The 22,160-nt window shown below is 36.5% G+C and overlaps 1 long non-coding RNA gene across 1 annotated transcript in view; it reads left to right on the plus strand.

The window, feature by feature from the left end:
- Positions 1–1,681: 1,681 nt before the first annotated feature.
- Positions 1,682–22,160, plus strand: part of LOC108496205 — a 117,346-nt gene continuing 96,867 nt past the window's right edge. The window contains exon 1 of the long non-coding RNA XR_001874390.1: positions 1,682–1,741. This is a non-coding gene — a long non-coding RNA (uncharacterized LOC108496205). The remainder of the gene's footprint in view (positions 1,742–22,160) is intronic.

Genomic DNA, 22,160 nt, shown 5'->3' on the forward strand with positions numbered 1-22,160 from the left:
AGAAAAGATTGCCCAGAGAGGCTGTGGAGTTTCCCTCAGTGAAGATATTCAAGAACTGCCAGGATGCAATCCTCTACCATGTGCTCTAGGACGACCCTATTTGAGCAGGAGGTTGGACCAGATGACCCACCATAGTCCCTTCCAACCTGACCCATTCTTTGAGTTTGTGATTCTGTGACAACATACCTGCTAGTGCCTTGCAGACAGTAAATCCCGCAACAAGCAAGGGCATCAACTCAGAAATCATAAGCTGGTATGGCAAAATCCCCAGTTCCCTCTAGGACTAGTGAAAACGTGGAATGGGATGGTTGGTCTTCAAAACCAAAACAAAACTGGCAGTGGAATCTCAGCAGTCATGAAACCATTGGTATCCCTCAATTTCCTGCTATGGCACCATCATTCCACTTTCTGGGAGAGTGCATTTGTTCTCAACTCATCAGGAAGGGAAGCCCATCAGCCTCTTACAAACCAGTGATCTCTGTTCATGCATACCCCTAGAGCAGCATTTGGGTTTTGTCCTGGTGGTTGTTCTTTTATTTCAGATGAAGAATAGTCTGCTAACAGCAGCCAATATATATCAGTGGAAATCACACAAAACAGCCAGATGTAATTCAAATGTGGTGTGTGAGATGGCTTCACCTGATATTTCTTAAACCTTGAATTACAATGGCACTGTTAATAAATGGTTATCTACAAGTGGGAACCTCTCTTGAAAGTGTAATTTCTTTATGGGAATAAATAGAAAAGACTAAAATATAACATACAGCATAAAAGTCGTATTTCTACTTATGTGTATTCTGTCTCATCAAGAAAATGGCAATGCTGATACACTGTATCATTCTGATTTTTAAATATCTCATGTAAAAAAAGCACTATTGGGTTCGGTGATTACCATATTAAGGACTTTGGACTGATATATTTGAATCTGATTTGAGAAATAACATTTCATATAAATTTCACATGCATTTTGATTTTTAATTATAAAAACCCATGGTCCCTTAAAAATTATTTTAGGCTGGGAACAAGCCCAGTGCAACAGTAATATTAGCTCTATCACATATGAGCCTGCATCTGGAATGAAGCAGCTCCACAACAAACCTAAGATACCAAGGAGCTTTCTATCAGACTCCCACTGGCACACTCTACTTTCCACTATCATTTTCCTTGAGAAGAAAGCCTCACCTGGAAGACTAAATAAAGTGTGGCACAAGCTCATGGGTTTTGTTCTTAATGTATCACACCACAATTTTTGTTGTAATTATTTTTCACCTCCTTGAAATGCTTAAGGACTCTGCTTATACAGTTACAGAATAAATATAGTTGACAAACATCAGTTATATCATCTTATAGGATGGTGATAATTGCAGATTTGTACATTGTATAAAAATATCTGACAAGGTTAAAAATTGCATGATTAAATAAAGCTTTTGAAACCTTTAATGCATTGTAAGACTTTTATTATTTTATTATACTCTTCATTCTCCTTTCCAGCTGTGAATTTTCAAGATTTATTTGTCACTATTCTCTGTTTTTCTGCTGTATACAGTGTTTGTGGGCTATGGCAACCAATCCTCTTGGGCTTTCTTTCCTTTAATTTGCATAAACACAGACATCATATGAATATTCACTGAGTGGCTTTGCATTAAGTGCCCTTAATCAGATTTTCAGTTCAGTTTTATTGGTTGCCGACACAGTCAGATATTTCACCCAGAAAATCTGAGGGCCCTACAAAGCTAACCAGGTAAGGTTTGAATTCTTTTAATGCATTTAATGAAGGGGAATTAGCATTTATTATATAGATTCTGGAGACGACTCAAATCTTGCTAGTTTGATCAGGGAGCAGCTATGTATGTATTTTTTTTTAATAATTATTATTGCTATTGTTTTTATAGTTGTTATTAACCCGAGATGGCCAGATTGGAAACATGCTTCTGCAATTTGCATAAACATCAACTCTTAATGAATAATGCATAAGGGTAATTTTAAACACTGTCCTCCGAGTGTGGCAGGCTGTGTGGCACCGCGGTTTGATTGGCTCTGCAACATTTTCATCACTGGCAAATATTCCTACAACATGAAAGCCATTAAATAACCTGAACTAATGTACAGTGCTTGTTCTTTGAAAATGTCGGCTATCTTTTCAAAGGGAATTGCATTAGTTTCCCCTCATGCCCTCCCAGGTTATAGGACTTCTCACTTTCCATGAAAAACATGTTACGAGCTTGATTGCACTTGCTCTTTGTAGCCTTGACCAGCGCCTGAGATTCCTGGGGAAGGTGATATCAGCCTCAGCTGTAAACGTCTTTAACTTGCATAAAGATGAGCAACATGTAAATAAGAAACCCTCACATTTATATGCAATATGCACCCTTTCATTCACACACTGGAGGTGTCTCCACTCGCTTCTGTTTAAGCTGGGATGCAATTTGAGAAAGGAATAGTCACACTCTAAATATGTTATTTATAAGGCTATTTTGATTTTTCTGCTATCTAAAATGTCATTTAAGGAAGGATAATTGGAGACATGGAAAACTAAGGGAAGGAGATAAGACAAGCATTAATTGAGGACTCAGCACTTGGGAAACAGGGTATAGAGAGCCAAAGCTGGTTTATCTATTTAAATTACTGGAGATAATTCACTTCCCTCTCCTTATTCTTAGCTTAGTACTCAGCTTTTGTGAGTGTCTTGAAATGAGCCAGTGGAGGATAAAATAATCACATCTAAAGCTTTCTTGTTACAAATGGTTTTGATTCAGAACCTCATAGGTGTGTTGACCCCTAGGAGGGTCAGTGTCCCAGGCAAAATATAGTGTATGTGAGCACCAAAGATAGTCACATGGAAAAGAAAAATTAATGAAACACAGCTGTGATACACAGTAAGATTTAGGGTAAAAGTCATATTAAATGGAATGTGCAGTCAGCACATCTATCCTTTAAACTGTATCAAGTACAACTATGCATGTGCTTCAAAAATGATAATGAGGAAAACTGAGTTGTCCGTGGGTTTGGACTATAGATACAACCTGTAAACCTGAACAGCTGGATTTTAACAGTACTGAATTGCTAAAATTACACATTAGATAGACTGTAGGTGACCTTGAGTAATGGGAGGCACATGGTGGTGTGTGAGGCAAGTTGGCTTGTTTTCTATCATGTTGTAATCTCTGATGAGAAGATGCTGAGCGAAGAAAGCATTTTCACTGCTGGTATCAACTATTCCTGTAGATCTAGTGCAAACTAAAACTAAAAAAAAACAAAGCTGAAACAAAAAAATAAAAGAGAATGAAGAAAAAGCAAAAATGCCTCATTTTAATGAATAGTTTCTCATTTACGGTAGTGTTATTTCTTCAAAGAAATATTTATACCATTTCTTTTATGACATTAAAGGAAGGCCTACCAGGAGCATGGTTTTTTATTTGACTTATTTTCAATTTTTTTTTTCCTTTAAATCAATGCCTGGTATTTTGAAGGGGAAACACAAAAGTGGATTAAAACTTAACATGTAAAAATAGGAAAAAATGTCTCTCATGATTCCATGCTCTTATTTTAAAAAGAGTTACATTTTATGCAGAATTATTAAAACTAATTTTAAATTTACATCTCCTGCCAATTTGAATTATTTAATTCTTTCAGGTTTTAATAAGTTCACTGTGCATTTAATCATCAGTCATTAAATCTTTACATCTACCATAAACAGTAAGTGATCTTTAATGTGTTAAAAGGATTGTAAGGCTGGTAGTTTTAAAAGAATATGCTTACCCTAGAACTAGATGACTTACCAAAGAAATTCTGTGAAGGAACATCTGTAGTAGTACATGTATTGTTGCTGGCATGTAGCACCTCCCTCTGTGCTAAGCCCACCCTCATTATCTTTTTTCACAATGAAATTTGTTAATATCCTGATGACATTGATCTGACCTGATTTTAATGCTCTTATCATTGCTGCTCAGAGGAGGTGAGGGATTTCTAGAGGAGGTGCAGGGATTTTTCATACAGAGAGGACTTTAAAATTGAGCTTTTCACCCTTACTCGTGAACAGTGGATGGTGCCCTTGTTGGCACAGCAGAAAGAAAGGGAGATTCTGCCCGAGGTATCTTCTGGGAAAAAAAAATGGGGGCCAATGAACACAATTTAGTAGTCCATATTGTGACAGGATGAAGTATCTAGCGGGAAATGCTTCAATGTCTCCTCTGAGCAAGGATGCTCTGAAAGCCAGAAACTCAACCCTCCACCCTGGGTGCTTAGAGAGAACCATGACAAACCTGTCCCTCCTGCACACATTTTGACTTGGCTGAGTAACCCACCTTGATACAACCCTGAGCACCTCTGAAATATGCATTACCAGTCCCCATAAATATACAGCAGTTTCCACTTCATCTTCAAAACGAAACCATAACATCATTTGAGTCAGTCTCATCTGTTCTATCAAGAGGAATGAAAAATGAAACAGTGCCTGGCCTCATAGTACCTGCTGTTATTCTTTTTTTTTTTTCTTCCCTAGGGTAAATAAATAATTACTGAAAGCACGCCTTCAATATCTATGATTGGAGAGTGAACATTGAACTTAATTCATCCTTAATTGCTCAGCAATGGGGCCTAGCAATGCATGGATTTTAATGCAGCTGTTTTAGAGTTTTTTAATTGAATTGGAATAAAAACAAGAAGGGAATCTGAATACAAAAGTTCCCACTTCTACTTTCTTTGGTCCTGCAGTCCTCGTGATGGTGCACTCCAGGCTGACCACAGCATGGAAAAAAACCTGTGTTTCTGACATTGGAAAATATTGTGGGGAGAAAAAGGGGGCAAACAGGCTTGCAGGCTTTCATATACAGTTTTAAAAAGAAAAAGAAGAAACCTATTTTTCATTTTCCTTTGTGAGTAACCTTTAGACAGGCACAGTATCAGTGATTTTGGTTGCTGTTCTGGAGGACTATAGGACTAAACCCTAAAAAGAAAAATGGCATGAAACAGTAAATTAGGATGCTTATTCGCCTCTCTCTCACCCCAATTTTACACCAGTGTAACACCATTGACATCAGTGGTAGTACTGCTGACTCACCTTAAGGAAAGGAAGGAGAAAATCAAGCTTGAATTTTTTACAGCTTTCTCAGTGACAAAAAAATCTGATAGATAGCTACTCTGCCAGTGTCACTGTAGCCCTTGGTATAAACTACAGATTTAAAACCTGTGCAGCTCAACTGTATTTTACCTTTATATATGCCAAAATAGTAATGCTATGCTGACACCTAGTAAACAGGTTTTTGCTCAACCATTTACCCATATACACGGCTTGCCTTAGTGTATTTATATCCATTTAATCTTCCTCAAATTCTTTTCTCTTTCATAAACATAAAAAGTCTTTTGAAGATTTTTTGGTGCATACCACTGTTGATTAGCATTTAGAATGAAAGGTCTGACAGTTTATTAACAATAAAAAAACACTATAAAGGAAGGAAGCATTTTTACATAATGAATGACTGGTTTGCATATCTAGAACTGTAAGGTGGATCATACTCATGGGGATTCCTGTTTCTTTACATATCAGCTGCTAGGGTTATCATTATTCTCAGGTGTAATGGAGAGCATATTAGAAAAACAGTCTTTCTAATATGTGTTGGCATGATGCTACAGGAACAAAAGGCTAATAGCTCTGAGTTCTGTACAATACATTTTTATAATTGTAGAATAAATGCATCTTCTACTTTCAATTCATGTGTTCTGGTTTGGTTTGAGATTTTTTCTCATGGATCTTTTTTTTTTTTCTTGTTTGGGGGTTGAGGAGTGGGAAAAAAAGACCAGAGGAGGTGTTTTTCAAGTATAATTTTCAGAGATCAATTGAAAACACCATTACAATCAGGTTTCTGTTACAGGTAGTCAAACAGAAGTCTGCTGGGGTGAGTTTGACCCAATGAAAGAGAATAAACTTCAATGCAATTTAGCAAGTGCAATGTTTCATTCTTGGCTAGGTTTGGCTATAGTTTGCCTAAAAAGTCTTGGAGAAGTCACTTCAGTGCCTATGCTCTTCTTTCCCAGTAATCATGATGGGGTGAGCTGCACATTGTTTAGGTTTTGTCACTAGACACCTCATGGTGAGGTTTAATTGCACTTTATGTCATGGAAGAGGGACACTGTTATTCTCTTGAGTCCAGTTCCTGGGAAAAGAGATGGAGAACAGGGACTGTGTGAAGAACAGTTGCCACCCGAGCTTGCTGCTCTCTGGCCTTTCAGGAATTATTAAGAAAAGACACTATGTCTTGTAATTCCATCCCAGGTACTAGGACACTGATACAGAGAAGGTCTGGGGTGCAAAAGAAAGTTCCCACACATTTGCAGTCACTGTCCTCATCCCACTGTAGGGAGAAATCCTTCTAGCTCAGGATGTCCCTACAGGAAGATACCTGTTAGAGGGATCTTTCAATTTTTCTCACTCTGATGGCCCTTCACTGGTCTCCTCATCATCTTTGCATGAACGTTGCAAGATATTTTTGCTTTGGGTTTGGTCCTTCCACTTGTCAAATCGGGGTTATTTCAAGAGTGGACCACTGGGTAATATATCTCAAATCCTCAATTTTGCAGCAGAGTTCCTCTGGTGTACCCCAAAATCTGGTTGATCATTCTACTGGAGGTCAAATGAGTGTCTTTGAGACTATTTATTGTTATCTGAGATAGGTAACAATGATTAGAAATTAGGGGTAAGTCTTATCCCCAGCAGCTGGAGGAGAAGAAGACCAGAAGCATCTGTAGGTCCCCAAGCTCACATATGGGGCATTTTCTAACACATATGAAAGAATTAGAAAGATAAGAGCAAAATGCACACAGCTTTTGTTATTAGGCACATTTCTGTAGGTTTATGATGCATGGGAAATGTTTGTCCCATGTAAGGTACAGCATCTCTGGCAGTCCTCTAGTGTTATAATAATGTTGCCACTGTTGATGACAACAAAATTTAGGTTTTTTGTTCCTGTCACCTTCTCTGGGAGCAGGACTGTTTTTCAGTGAGACACTGTCACTTTGCTTAAGCTGTGGATGGGGCCTTGTCCCTACATACTTATATACTCTCTTTGCACAAGGGGTTACAACATCTCTTTTAAAACCTAATGTGCATTGTGTGTGCATTCAAGTTGAAGACCTCTTTTTCAAAATGTTTTCCTTAGTATGTTTTCCATAATATTCCATACTATCCATCATGCATTTCAAAGGATTGGCAAATGCTGCTAGAAAATCCAGGAAAAAAACCCATTTAGAATATTTCTGTCACTGTGATCTGTGATTTAGGAGTTTCACTAATTGGTTTGTGCCACTTAATTTTAAAATATCGTAAAGTTCCTACGGAGCCTTTTATTTGATTTTTTTTTTTCAAATGAGTACAGATTTTGTTCAGAAGTTTCTGATTATATAAAAAAAGAAAAAAAATGGTATATTGCTATTGCCATTGATATATAGACAGAGAAAAAGTGAAATCATCAGTGAAATTTGTCCTAAGCTGTAACACTCTAGAGTCCTTAACTTCTCTCACTCCTGACTTCAATATCTTTAGTGAGTAAGGTTTTTTCCATGAAATATATTAAAATTGGATCAAACAACACAGTGATTGCTGTAAGTGCAGCAACAACTTTCCATACTGTAAATAACTGATGCCCCATTGTCCTTGAGGCAGCGCTTTAACCTGCTATTAAAGAAAGATTTTTTTCTTGAAGCATGTCTTGCTGTTGAAGGGCTCTACCTCAAGCAAAAACCAGCAGCCACGGCGGTGTCTGCGTCCTGATGTCTGCGTCTCACCTGCATGGTTCATGGGATGCTGCTGGGAAGTTAAAGCTTACACCTTGGGAAGGCGATCTACTTTTGCTCATGCTGCCATCAGAAATAATAGCTCTGTTTGGGAAGAGGATCTTGAAATATGGTGGGTTTGATTCTGTGACATACACAAAAGAGATTTTCACGCACTTTGGAGGATCATTTTGAGCAGAGGAAAAAAGGATGGGATAATGGGAGAGAACATCTGGAATAAATGCTTATCTCTAACATACATCCTGTCAAATCTTGATCAACCTAAGCAAGTTCAGGCTTGTACTGGGGAGAGGAGGCAATAGTTTTACTCTTCACCTAGTACATTTAGTAGAATTCATTTTTTTAAAAAAATCCCTGTTCCTTTATGGGGACAAACATCTCTTAGCTGCACACAGACTTCCCCCTTAAATGTATTTTTACCTGAAATCCTGATCTGATATATTAGACTGTGGCACAGTAGCATTAGCTGTAAGCTTCAATATGAAATTAATGTCTTCCAAGTCAAAAGGGTTTTTAAATACTATAAAACTACATTTAAATAATCCAAGTGTATGATTTAGACTTCAAACATCATCCCTCAGATATTCCTGGTCCTTTTTTTGCTCATATGATTATTCATTACTTCAGTGCATTATAATAACCTCTGAATAAGTCAGGGCTCCATTAATCTGGGCATTGTGCATGGAAAAAAGGAGGAGAAAAAAAAAGAAGAGAAGGAAACCCAGTCCACATTCCTGAGATCACACCACATAGATGTGAGGACTCTACATTAAATAAACCTCAATAAAAGATTTACACGGAGAGTTATTTATAATAAGTTACATTTTTTATTCATTTCCCATATTTATCACAACAAAATTCAATCGAAGTCAGTGAGAATTTGACCTGATAAAAAGAGACTCTGTGTGTAGTAGATCATTATCTTATCTGAATATATCATTAACAGTAAACAATTGAACCTGGTATTACTCACATCAGGAAGGTATTATTTGTCCTACCTCCAATGAAAACTAGAAACAGCCTATTAAAATGATCTCTTCAAGGAAATGGAGTATTTTGTAGCAGATAGAGAAATACAATATTTGGCTCCTAGTCATTTGCATTAAGAATCCAAAGATTTTTCCTCTGGTATAAGCTTGGCTAATTTTAAAGGTTTTATTTATATAGATAAAAGAGATGGTAGTCTCAGCCACCAAAGCACTGATGTGGTATCTCAGAAGGAAAGGTTCTACCACTGTGTATTTTCTTTTGCTCATTCTTCCCTCGAACACATTGTGTTATTTTCATAAAATGGGTTCCTACCCTTTCATGTCAAAAGCACAGAATGTATGTGAGGAAATGAGAAAAGAGTTATAACTATGCCTTTTAAAGTCTTTAGATATTTGCTGTATTTAATTGTTGCAGAGACAACGGCGAAGCTGCCAATACTGAAAATCAAAATCATTGTCTGTGGATTTTAATTGGCTGTCTCCCATTCAGGGTTCATGGTGAGTTTTGCCAGTTTCTGAGGAAAATTAAAAAAAAACAAACCACCCCACCATAAAAGTTTGGCTTTTTGCAACACAACAGCTTTGCTGCTATTATTGCTACCGCCTGTATGTAAGAGTCCCTCCTTTTCAAGATGAGTCCTGGAACACAAATATTCACACCACTGTGTGGAAAAAAAGAAGAGAGAAAAATGTGTTAATTCATTTGCTATGGACAGTAAATCTACATGGGAAGGATATTGTTCATAGGCAAACAAATGTGAAACATGTCAGTCTTATAATGATTATGGTAAGATTTTGCTTTTAAATAAGTATAGGACTTCATTTTTCCTCCTTATTTTCAGGGCTAAAATATTTGCAGAGAAACACTACGAATTTTCTGTGTTTCTTATTAAACTCTTCTGGATTATGGATCCTTTTTCATCTCATGTGATGAGCCACAGAGGAAATCTTGGGAGACAATGAAGTTCTGATCACCTCTCATGAAAGTGATGTGGGTAGTCTGTTCCTATTTCTGAAAACTAAAGACAGAGATGCTAATTTTGATTTGTATATTTATTTTTAATTCGTATCTTGTTTTTGTCAGAAGTTCAATGGCATTGCTTGTATCCACAGTGTAATCCCACCATGAAATGCATGAATTGTATGATACCAGCAGGACTGCAATTTCCTTTCTCAGCCAAATAATCCAATAATCCAATTCTGTTTCTCTGAGCATGTATAAAGGGAGGTCTAATTTGAAATATCTGTCCTGTTTAAAAAATACACATCATATTTTTTCACTTTGCCCCTTTCCTCTCAGAAGTTCATCTGTCATCTGATCTGTCATCTTCCACATGAAGAACATTTTAGTTGTGTGAGAAAGAAATGATTTTGTTTTGAAATTCCTTCCTCTTTCTATTTTTAATTTCAATCTACACTGGAGAAAAATACTTTTCAAACTTCTTCTGAGTGTTGGGGTGGAGTTACTTCTATTTTTGAACATTCTAAATTATTCTGCATCTGGGATTTTCTTCTGAGGAATAAGAGTTTCTTCTGAGTGTTAATCAAGACACTTCCAGCAAAACCAGTTCCTGAATAGAAATTAATCAAACATCAAAATATGCAAAACTTCTGATTTAAAACCTGTCTTTGTTTTTTAAGCAAGTGCATCTGCACATGGTGACACAGTGTATTGTGCAAGCTTGCTCAAATTTTGCCATTTTCCCACAAAATGTTGCAGAATGAAAGGATGAGTGGCACAATGCCATTAGTGCTGCATTCACAGTGACTCATTTCCACCCTGTTGCACCAGCTGAAGTATCCCCAAACAGGAGTAAAGCAGCACTTGGAGCCACCAACTTTTCTCTTCTTCTGAACCTGTAAGTCTTATCTTACTGAATACTTCAATATTGTTGAGGTTTTAAATTATTTCTCAACAGCATCTTCAAAACTGATTAGTTCTGTTGCATGTTGAAGTGGGGATCTGTTAAGTCACTAAGAGAAAGTATATTTTCTCTCCCAGTTATTAGGTGTCCCTTTTTTCCTGGTGTTGGAATTATGACCTGTTGCATTTCATAAAACTCTTCGATAATCTATGAGATTGTATTCAACTATGTTTCAGTAACAGAGTAATAGACTTATTTCAGAACTTCTCATTCCTCCTGAATTTATATTAATTTTAAACAATTATGGGGGAAAAAACCCACACGCTTGAGAACTAGAACATACAAGATTATTCCAAAGATCCATTTTTGGTCTACCGGTGAGACTGCATTATGGCATTTTTCTTATTGCCAAAGCTACTGGGATTGCAGCTCAGACTCTAAAGCAAATGAAAGCCTTATTTCTAACTGGTAAGTAATATCAGGTGATATATTGATATTTAAGTTTTCAATGCAAACATTAAGAAAATTTGTTGTCATTAATACATTTTTAATAATGTATCTAGTTTTTCCTTATGATTTAAATAGAGTATGTAATACTTGGGTCCTTATTAAAAAAAAAATAGTACTGTGCATGACCAAAAAAAAAAATCTGTGTTTCAGATATTATCTATATGGTTAAACTGGGTTTTTAGAAAGTTAGTACAAGAGTCACTCTTTCTCTTATATTAGGATAAATTTAACCTCATTGAAGTTATAATGGCATAAGGGAAATCAGAAATGATTCTCCAAAGATTCCAACTAAGTGCAAAATCTGGGCTTTAATGTCTGTCATTAAGTGACACCATGCAAGTCTTTGGAACATGTGGGTTCACTGAACATATTTCTTTGGAAAAGCTGTCAGGATTTTTAATGTTTGGGTCAGCCAGATTAAATGTGCTTAAACAGATTAACAAAATGGTAGGGGATGAAAGTCAGTCTTTAAATAAAGTACAAACAAATTAATATAAGGTCAACAAAATAGAAAAAGACAAGCAAAATAAACTCTGCAAACAATGTAGAAAAAAGTGCTTTAATTTTTTTTTTTTTTAATTGTGCTTCACTAACTCCTAGTTTACTTGTTTTTCATGCAAGCGGAACAATCATTTTCTAACCTGCAGAAGCAAATATAGCATCTGAAAGTTGAAATTGATTCTCCTCTCCTCCTTCACTGTCTACAGAAATGAAGATGTTGTAAACTAGACTTACACTGTCATATACCTCAGTCAGTGGGATTTCTGTTCCAACTCAATATAAGGAAAATTTTCGTTGGTGATATTGCATGAGTATGTGGAAATCAGTGTGAGCTCAGCATTGATCTTTCATTTGCCTGGATGGCAAATAAAAATGTGGAATTTGTGTTGAAAACTTGGTAGTCTGTGGCAGAGCAATGGTAATTTTCATCTCTAAGCCTGGGCAGATTTTGTGTTTAAGGTTTGACATAGAGTTAGTAAGCATGCACGTAAAGCCCATATTCCACTTATAAAGTCAATTGTCAGAATAATGCAACACCCTGTGGGAATTACAAAGATTTTCAAATGGATCAGTGCAAACACTAGATAAATAGAATGGGTAAATCAGTGATGAATTGTAAAATGGTTGAGTAGGTGAACTGCATTTTTAAATATTTCCTGACTTAGAAGAACAGGAAAAAGAGGTATAGCTAATTTGAAAAACATGAAGAGCTGGAAAGCTTGCAGATTAAACTATTACTAAATAACAGGTTAATAATTAATAATAATTAAATTAACAATATTTAATAATTAAAATATTAATAAATAACAGGTAGAAGTTAGAAAAATATGTAGTTCTGAACCAATAAATCATAAGATCTTGGCTTATTAATACTCGTAGTTTTAGAAGACATTGCAGGTGTAAGAAAAAAGAAAAAGTAAAATAGGCTTAATAAGAGTAAGGGTGATCAGAATTTACTGTTTGCTAAACATGAGAAAGAAGAAATTAGAGGTTTGGTTTTTCAACATGCTCAGAATTTCTTATTGCATAACAAATGAAAGTATGATTAGGAACACAAAATAAAACATATCAGTGGTTTAGATGCATGACTATTGTGTTGAAAAGAACTACCATCTCTATAATCAAGAGAGGGAATTGATGTTGATGATGATGAACGAGCTGATGTTGATTGTTAAGAACCACTCTCAACTGCTTGTTTGATTTGTTGAAATGAGAAAGGTGCTGCTGAATAATTGTTGTTGCCTGTGTTGCAATGGTTTGGGTATTGTAACTAGACATGCACATTCTGGAATAAAAGCCTGTGGATAGCTGATGAATATTTCTACTAGACATTAAGCTCTACCGGAGCTTAAACAATATTAGCAGCCAAAGTATAAACATAAGCTGTTTTCTGTGGTGTGTGGGTTTTGCAGACTCTTCCATCCCCCAATTTTATTTCGTCAGATTCACACAAGCACCATGTTTATCTGCTCTCAATACTAGGAACTTTATGAGACACTAGCAAATTTATAAGTCAGTCTAGAAAATGGTAGTTTCTGAGAAGCAGGAGTAATAAATTGATGCTGAGAAGGGAAGAATTCATTCTTTAAACCATTATATAGTTTTAAAAGGTTCATTTGACTGCTATTCAGTTTGCCTTGAAGAGCAGGAATGTCATTATTCACACTAAAGACAAATTCATTGAAAAGGTCTGAATGACACAAGATCGAGCGGCTAATGACAGAGTCTAACTTCAATTAAGCAAACAACAAAGACAATGATAAGTACTCTGCAGAAACTGACAAATACCCCTGGAGATTGGAAGACACTTACTTAATTGAATGAAATCACAATGTGCCAGAGACTAATCTCATTTTATGTTTGTTTTCATATTGACTATGCTAGGGTTTTGCCTCTTGATTTGATGTCACTAGTTCCCCAGTCTCAGGCTGTCTGTTGTGATCCCAATCATATAACAATCTGAAAGAAAAAAATACTTCTGAGTCAAAGTGACTATTTAGATCGAATCTGAACTGAATTGATTTGCGTGTTGATAAAGTTCCACTAGCATGAGGAAAATGAGTGGTATCATTTAGATATGATGACAATCTACTTCTGCTTTATGTAAAGGAGAATAATTATCTTGCAGTTGTAAGTAACCTTGCAGTTTCAGATTTGGAACAGACAATGTCAAGGTTGGCAAGATATAATCAATGAATTTGGCTTTTTGCATCCTCAGCATGCGACCTATCATGTTGGTGAGTTTGTAAGTCAGAAGACATAAATTGTTTGCTATTGACTTAGTCAGTGCAAGCACTTCATTCAAACTATGAAAGAAAATGCATTTGATGTCTTGTTCTACAATGTCACATGTACCCTAGATGGTACCCTGAGACCATAAACAGATTTTAGTGTAAGTGCCTTGTCTCTCCCTGAGGCGTTATTTGAATGTGAACATGCTTTCTGTAAGGAGACTTATTGAGAATGGACTCAGATACACAGTAGAACAAAAATCAGTCAAAAGCTGCTGCTGATGATGATAGCAGAGTATGGCATGACTACAGGAGGGATATTAATGTGTACGTAGGTTTATTCAAAACAAGAAACTTGTCACTTTCTGATGTCCTGATTTATAACAGGTGTAGTTTTAAAACATGGATTTAGACTTCTTTAAATGTCATTTTCATCTTCCATTTCCTAGGTACAAATTATATCTTGTCATTACAGAAATATAATTACTCTTTTATATAATTTGAAGCAGAAAATAGTAGTGTGATCCTCTGCACTGTGGTGACATTTTGCTGCTTTTTTCTTTAAAGCCAGACTGATGGTATCTTTAGCTGTATTCCAGAACGTTCTTTGATGTCTCAGAAACTCTTGGTGAAGCTTCAGTACTGCAACAGCATCTGAAAAGGGACTGTTCCATGAAAGTTTGTCAAAGCTCTAACTACACTTTGTACATTCCAGTATGTGTAGACTTCCAGACAAGGCAGTCAGCAAACTTTCTGCATGTTTTCTCAAGCACAAATAATACTCCAAATTGTGTTTTTGTGGATTGTTATCGCTGGAAAACATCTCCCTGTTGTCTTCAGATAGTGCTGATGATAAAGGTGAAAAAAAATAGTACTGAGCATTTTCTTTCAAATATTAGATTCTGGGTCTTATAATGAATACCTGTGACAAAATTGCCTCCTGATTTTGTACTGTTTACATGATCACATTTGTCTTACTAAATATGTGAACACAATTATTTCACAGCAGTATGACATCATTGGTTTTCATAGGAACACTCCAGCTGGTGACAAAGGACTGAGACAAGGGATTCTATTATTAGGAGTTACTATATCTTATTAATATACCTCCCTCATTCCTGACTCTCACAGCAATGAAAATATCATATAGCTTCTTTTTCCTTTATCTTTAGAAATAGTTTTAAAAATCCATTTCAGCAAAGAACACTACTATACACAAAGTCTAGTACTGTAACGTGGGGGTCTTTATATGATAAAGAAATGCAGTCCGCTCTCCGATGAGGTGGAAATCAAAGAGGCTTTATTCAAACTTCGCACTCCCTTTTATCCCCTAAAACGCTGTGACTTTGTGACCAATGGGGTTGTTTGTTTCGGTGCATGCCCAACCCTTGGTTTCTCTGCCCTCGGTGCGTCCCCCTGCACCCCTGGGACACGCCTCCTACATAGTTCCCTCTCCTGTGTTCCAATGATTAAAGCTTGTGTCCACTGTTCTAAAAGATTATATGGTATGATGATATAGGGGATATATTGTATAATTTGACCTGTATTTTCAAATATGTACATAGATATGATATAAGCCAAAATACTTACTTTCCATTCATGCATTCTCTCTCCATCAAATTCCTGTCTTAGTGTTTGGCTGAGGAATCTTCCTCAGACCACCACAAGCAGAGTATGGGTTCTCACCACCTCTCCATTCAGCAGCAGACAGGCTGGAAACTTTAGAAGGAACCTGACAACTCCAGTGAGGCCATCCTCTATCTCTTGTCTCCTGTTCCCCTGGGCGAGGGGGAAATCCTGATTTTTAATTTCTGCATTGACCTTTTGCAGGTTCCACATGCTCCCTTCAGAAGAGGCAAGCTGGTGTTTTCGAAATGTATGTTTATGTCCTCCTTCTAAATGCATTTGGAGAAGACCACGCCAGACACAATATCACCAGTGGAATTATATTTTTATGAGCTTCTTAATGCCACAGAGGTGGATAAGGCACTGATGGTCGGTTCCAATGGTACAATTTATACTGAATTCACAGCTATAGTGTACCACATGTACAGCACTGTGTTGTGTGTTACACTTTACTAGTTAAGGTATGGCAAAATGATATCAATTGACAGAAGATTGATATGCACATGCAAATGTACATCTTACTTCATGAGAATACTCTTTTTTCAAATAAACCTTTTTCTTTGAATAGTTGAAATTCTGTGAAAGGTAAGTGCCCTTCTGTGCTAATGTTCAAATGAGAGCATTTGTGCCAAAAGGAATACCCTTTCTTTTGGACATTCACTGTTAATTATATTTTGGGGTTGTTTTTCTCAATAAGAACAATTTTGCTTTTGTTGATTGCATTACTGAGTGACAGATATATGCAACCACTTAACCCTTCCCACAGGTCACACTATACAATAAAGTCTTAAGCACAAAATTATTCGTGCAAGTCCCACAAATAGCCACCGAAAGATCTTTGCTTCAAAATAATATCCTTTTTAATGCTCTATCTTTTGTCCACAACTTTTTGTTTACCAGGTAACCCTGACAAGGTCTTGACACCCTGACTTTTCTTTGCATGAAAAGCAAAAGTCAAAGCCTTGCATCTCTCTCGAGTGTGCTATGTGTTCTGGTGGCTGAGACTGGAAGTATCTTCTGTTCCCAGCTCAGGACCGCATAACTTTTTTGAGGCCCTTTGGCACTTCTGGTCAGTGTTCCTGTGGGATGTATAAGGTTTTTGTAAGTTGGTTGTAGGTTATTATAGTGCCCTGTTTTTTGGCCATGACAGGGCTAATTTTTTTCACAGTGGCTGTGAGGAGATGGAGCCTGGAGCTGTGTGGTTGTGTCTAGCTTGTTATTCTATACCACACATTACTGCCATGGGGTGGAAGGAAGGAACTCATTCTTCCTGCTTTCCTGTTGGGAAAAGCACAGTGCGGTAGGGAAGAGCTGGTTGATATTTTGTCACGTTTTTTCTGTGTAAATCCTTTCTTTGTCTTATACCATTTGTTAGTAATATTGTTGCTGTTACTCTTCTTTTTCTTATCTCATTGCTATTTCCAGTAGATTGCTCCTATCTCAACCCATAGTCTCTGCCTTTTGTCTCTCTCATGGGTGGGGATGTGGTGAGTGAGGAAGTGCCATCTGCTTTGGGAGAGTCTCAGTTGGGGTAGGGGGACACCAAATTAGCAGTGCCATTCCTAAGCCATGACATCACCATTTGAAGGAGACCAAGGAAAAATGATTGGACTGTATGTACATTAAAATTTGAGGCAGAAACACAGAGTGTTTAATGGCATTTTTTTTTCCCTGTCAAGTAGGAGAAGGGTAAGTACAAAAAATGGTGACTAATATGTTGAGGATTTATGAAGGATGTTTTCTCCTTTTCACTAGCTGTGAAGAACAAATGAAATCGTAGCTTTCCAGTCCTGAAAATTAGTAGACTCTAGAGAGCCAATTAAACATTATTCGCATATCTCAGCTCCATATTAATGTTCTTCTTTTAAAGCACACTCCAAGCCTTCCTCACAAGCCAGGTAGTTGGTATTATCAAAATAATTTAGGGGGCGTTATCATTACAATGCAATTATGTGGTATACTTGCTGGCAAGAGAGCATGGCTTTGCATTGCCAAGGGGCAAAACAAATTCAGTGTTCAATCAACCCAAGACAAAAGGGACAATTCTTATTTGCATAAACATGTAGCCACAGAAACTAGATGCAGAGAGGTGTGAGGAAAGAAACCTATTTTACATGATGTGCATAACATATTTGACAGTTTAGATTGAAGTCATCACTGATGTGGGTAGGAATGGTGCGGCTGGTTGCCATGGATATGATTTTCCCTACTGGCAGTGCAAAGATTGGCAGGAATGGATGTTAAAAGAAAAAGACATAGACACACATACGAACACATGCATGCACACAAAAACACCCAAACCGCAGCAACAGAGGCAGTATCAGTCTCTTCTTTTGTTGAAAAGCTGTGTATCCTATTCTTTTTTTTTCTTGCTAATAACAGCTTATCTACTGTGCAGTGTAATCTAGAAACATGTATATTTCTATAATAACTCATTTATGATTTATGTATTTATAGCTTGCACACAAACCCAGAGACATAGAAAGCATATTTTATATGTATATATTCTATGAAATAGATAAAAATAAATAGATATCAATATTTAAGGAACAATGTATGTGTCTGTATGTGGTTATAATAAGATTTTTTCTTTTCTTTAAGAAAAAATATAATATTTTTCCAAAATAAAATATAATATTATAATTTATAAATTATAATCTGAGACACTCATCTTTACAGATACATTTAAACTTGAACTCCAAAATATGTGTTCCACAGTATAAATGTGAATTTATGCAAAAAGAAAGAAAAGCCATTTTTCATTGGCTGCACAAGTGTTTTGATCAGCTGGTCACTATGAACTGCTCAAAATTCTTCTTACCACTTTTAAAAAAACACAGCCAATCCCAAGAAAAACACAAGTTCTGATGTCATTTTACTTCTCCTGACAAGCTGTAAAAGGTCTTTCGAGGTGTTTTGATCTTTATACTGAAACACATACCTTACAAAAAATGGACAAAAATTGTCAATTCTTTATTGTGGTCTGGGAGACAAATTTATGGGCAAAGAGGTAGATGTTAAGTCTCTGCCTAGTCCAATTTCTTTCTGTATATTATATTTAAGAAATAATTTGGCATATTTCTCTTTAGTCTTCTCCATTTCTCCATTTTATTCACCTCTAAAAAACTTTTGGACTTGGTTAATTTCAGCCAAGCTTGCTAGCAGGGCTGATGCATCAAAGACATTAAATCTCCATATTGAGTTTCTGACTGTTAAGTAATGGTGAAGGATTCTATTAATGCCCCAAGAGACTATATAGGAAAGAACCCTCTAGAAATGATACTCCATTGCTTTCCCTGCTCCTGAAACTACATGTTTTGATATCTAATTATAAAGATGAAAGTGTGAATCATAAGTATCCTGCTGGATGGATCTCCTTTCACATGCCTGGCAAATCAGACAGGAAGTTATAACAAGCACTATGGCCCCGTGGCAACACCTGAAAGACAGTATTTCTCCTTATGTCCTTTTTCTGTTACCCTTCCTTCATCAGCTCATGGGTAAGGGGACGCCTTGAGCTTTTATTGGAGCACAGAAGCAGATTATCCTTCTGAATAAAAATACATTTGGTCTTTAAATTTTTTTTTCCTGAAGCATGAGAGATGAATTCTACTGCAGGATTGTACAAAACCTTTCTGTACTTCAAGCAGTGGATATAACTATTTGGTGATTGGTGGGGGAATTGTGCAAACATCTCTTTGCTTTGGGTGAGCAAACATCCGTCTGAATTGCACTCTGGGACCTATCTACAGTCTTTAATGCTCATTCTCAGTCCAGATAGCCAGTATGAACCCTGCTGAAGCCTTCCCAATATATTAGTTTAACACTGGGGCCACCTTCTTGTCCCAGCTGTGCAGGTGATTTACTTGAGTAAAGCTTAGATGAGAATCTAGTGCATCATTTTGAGTGTGCTCATTTCACTAACTGGATAGCCCTGCTTTCTGCAAATCAGCATCTTCTTCAACATGCTGCTTTCAAGTTGATTCAAGTGTCCTGATTTTTTTCATGCTCTCTCCTTCTCTCTTTTTTCTCTTCTGGGTGGAATGTGCCCAACTTTGTAAATAAGACTTCAGGTAAAAGATATTTTGGTTTTGTTTTCTGACAAGCATTGCCAGTACTAGATCAAAAGAGCCTTGTGATATCTCTATTTGTGTAGAATATAGCTCTGCTCCTTGCTTTCTAACCTGCCCAAATTAAAGCTTGAAATGAAGGAAAAACAATGTGCGAGATGGATGTAGCCTGACATTTAGTTATATATTAATAACGGCTCACAACAGCATTTCTTTTCGCAAGAGTTTCAGGAGCCTATGAAGCCAATCTAATCTCACCTCCACAGAGAATACTGCATCTCTCTCCTCTGAGAAAGATATCAACAGAAGTTCTCAGTCTTACGAAACTGGTCTTCCTCATATCTTATTCTGTTGTTTTCTCTCACCCAGATAAAAAGCATAAATGCAACCTGCATTCATTCCCATGAACTATTTCCCTGTTCCACTGGAGAAAGCTGATGTATGTGTGGGATTTTTAATGGCCCAACTGATATCTCTTTCCTAAAGAGAGGTAAAANCAGAAATTTCAGCCATTTGAAAGAGCCAGCCAGCTGAACCTTCTTGGATGCTTTGCCGTGTTTATAACTGCCTTTGAACCTTGTTGCCACCAATACCAGTAACAGTAAAATGAACATGGAGCTCCAAGGGCATAAAAAGCAACGTTTCATGGACTCCAATGCTGGAATTCCCATCTTTCCATTGCGGTTGAGCTTTGTTAAGGCAAATGTCACCTATAAAACCTCTTATGTTGCACCTCTCACTGCTGGGTTTGTACTTCTAACTTTCATGCGACAGGAAATGGAAGTTGGTGTATATAAACATTTCAGGGAACAAATGTTCATCTGGGTCCAGTAGTGTGCATGTCACCTCAGTCATGATGAGTCAAACTGTGTAAACATCAGCTTAGTGTAATAGACTGCTCAAAACAGCGATGCTCATCAGCATTCAAACCAGATTTGAGCTATGTGTCACAGTTCCTAAACCACTATTCATAATTTCTTTTTCAAATGTGGTCACATAACTCTTCTATGGTTTCTTTTAATGTGCCTATATCTATCATTAATCTTTCCTAAGGTAATGAAAGTACAGAATGTTATGATTTACAGTTTAATAAGTTGACTTTTAAAACTGTTATATAGACTAGTAAAGCAGGCTCTGCAGGAAGCTGAACCTTAGTTTCTTCAAGTAATTTTTTCTCCTCCTTTCTTTGATCTGCTCTTTCTCTGAGAATATTGCCTGTGAACTTAGTGTGACACAGTACTATAAAGTATGGTAAAGAAACTACAGCATGATAAATAAATAAAAATATCAAAGATGACTTACTTCTTTTGAAGTATTCCTTTAACAATCCAGTATGAAATCTTGGTGATAATATCAGCAAAGATAAAAAAAAAAGAGCCTTTTTTTGCCCATATTGGTGATAGAGTTCATCTTTAACTTTGAATCTGATTTTCCATGTCAACAGAAAGTAAATAATTATAATAATATTTTTGATTATATATGTGTTAAATATTAACTGTGCATGATCTAATTTTCCCAATTCATATATCTATATATGATCAAGACAGGAAGAACTGGTCTTCCTTCTACCTCTGAAAAACCAAAGCATGCTTCTCAAAACCTGCTTCTTTTATCTTTGTACCAATAAACTCCATTCTGGTAGTAGCTACTTGCTTCACTCTTTCTCTTTCTCATGAAATATTTTAAGAAACCTCATCAACAATTATAAAATGTCTGCTCAAAATCATCTTTATGTTAACATTTGTACATATGCTGTGAGGTAGAACAGGGGCAGTGACTGTGTCATAAAAAAGTCAGATTATTTGATAGATCAAATTCGTAGAGAATCATGACCTGCTCTTTAATGTTCTGCATCAGAAGAAATTAAACAATCCAGATATGCATTGCACTAAGCCTTCTGCTTCTGCAGGCTCAGATGGTATGGATGAATTGAAATTAAAATTTTGTTTTGCATGTGCTCAGTCAGTTTGTCTTCCAGTAACCTATTTTATAAGAATTGTATTTCAGTTTATGATGCTTTGGTCCTAAAAGAACAATGTGTCTTGAAACTCATTTCTGCTCATCTTACTTTTTCTCCTTTCATCTCTAGCAAAATTAAAACTTCCATTCTCCTTCAGAATTTCCTTCTAAGAGTGTGGGTTTATTAAATTAAAGTAGAGATAAAAAAACTCACCTAAATTTACAAGACCAATCACTGTTCTGTAAGCAAAAATCAGTTTTCCATGTTGATTGCTTAGGACAAGGTATCAGGCTTCTGTTCTTGGGAGACGGTGGTTGGTGAAGAAATGGCAGGGGTAAAGGACAAAGAAGATCACAGAGAAAAACCAATATTTTCAGTTCAGTAAATTCAGGGCACAGTTAACTTCTTTGGGAATATCCTGTTTACACTAGACACCATACTGTTTTTGACTTGTATTTAATAATATGAAATCATAACCAAACCTTAAGTTTCAGTAAAACAAATCTAGCAGCTCCTGCTGCATGTAGTGTTTATTCTGCCTTCAGTTTGAAAAATTAATCAGGTCTAATCTCCCTGATACACTCCTTGAGTGTATTTCAGGAGTCTAGAGGTGAGGTGAC

This window comes from Lepidothrix coronata, unplaced genomic scaffold, assembly GCF_001604755.1.
Source record: "Lepidothrix coronata isolate B3197 unplaced genomic scaffold, Lepidothrix_coronata-1.0 Scaffold37, whole genome shotgun sequence".
In the NCBI taxonomy this organism is placed as follows: Eukaryota; Metazoa; Chordata; class Aves; order Passeriformes; family Pipridae; genus Lepidothrix; species Lepidothrix coronata.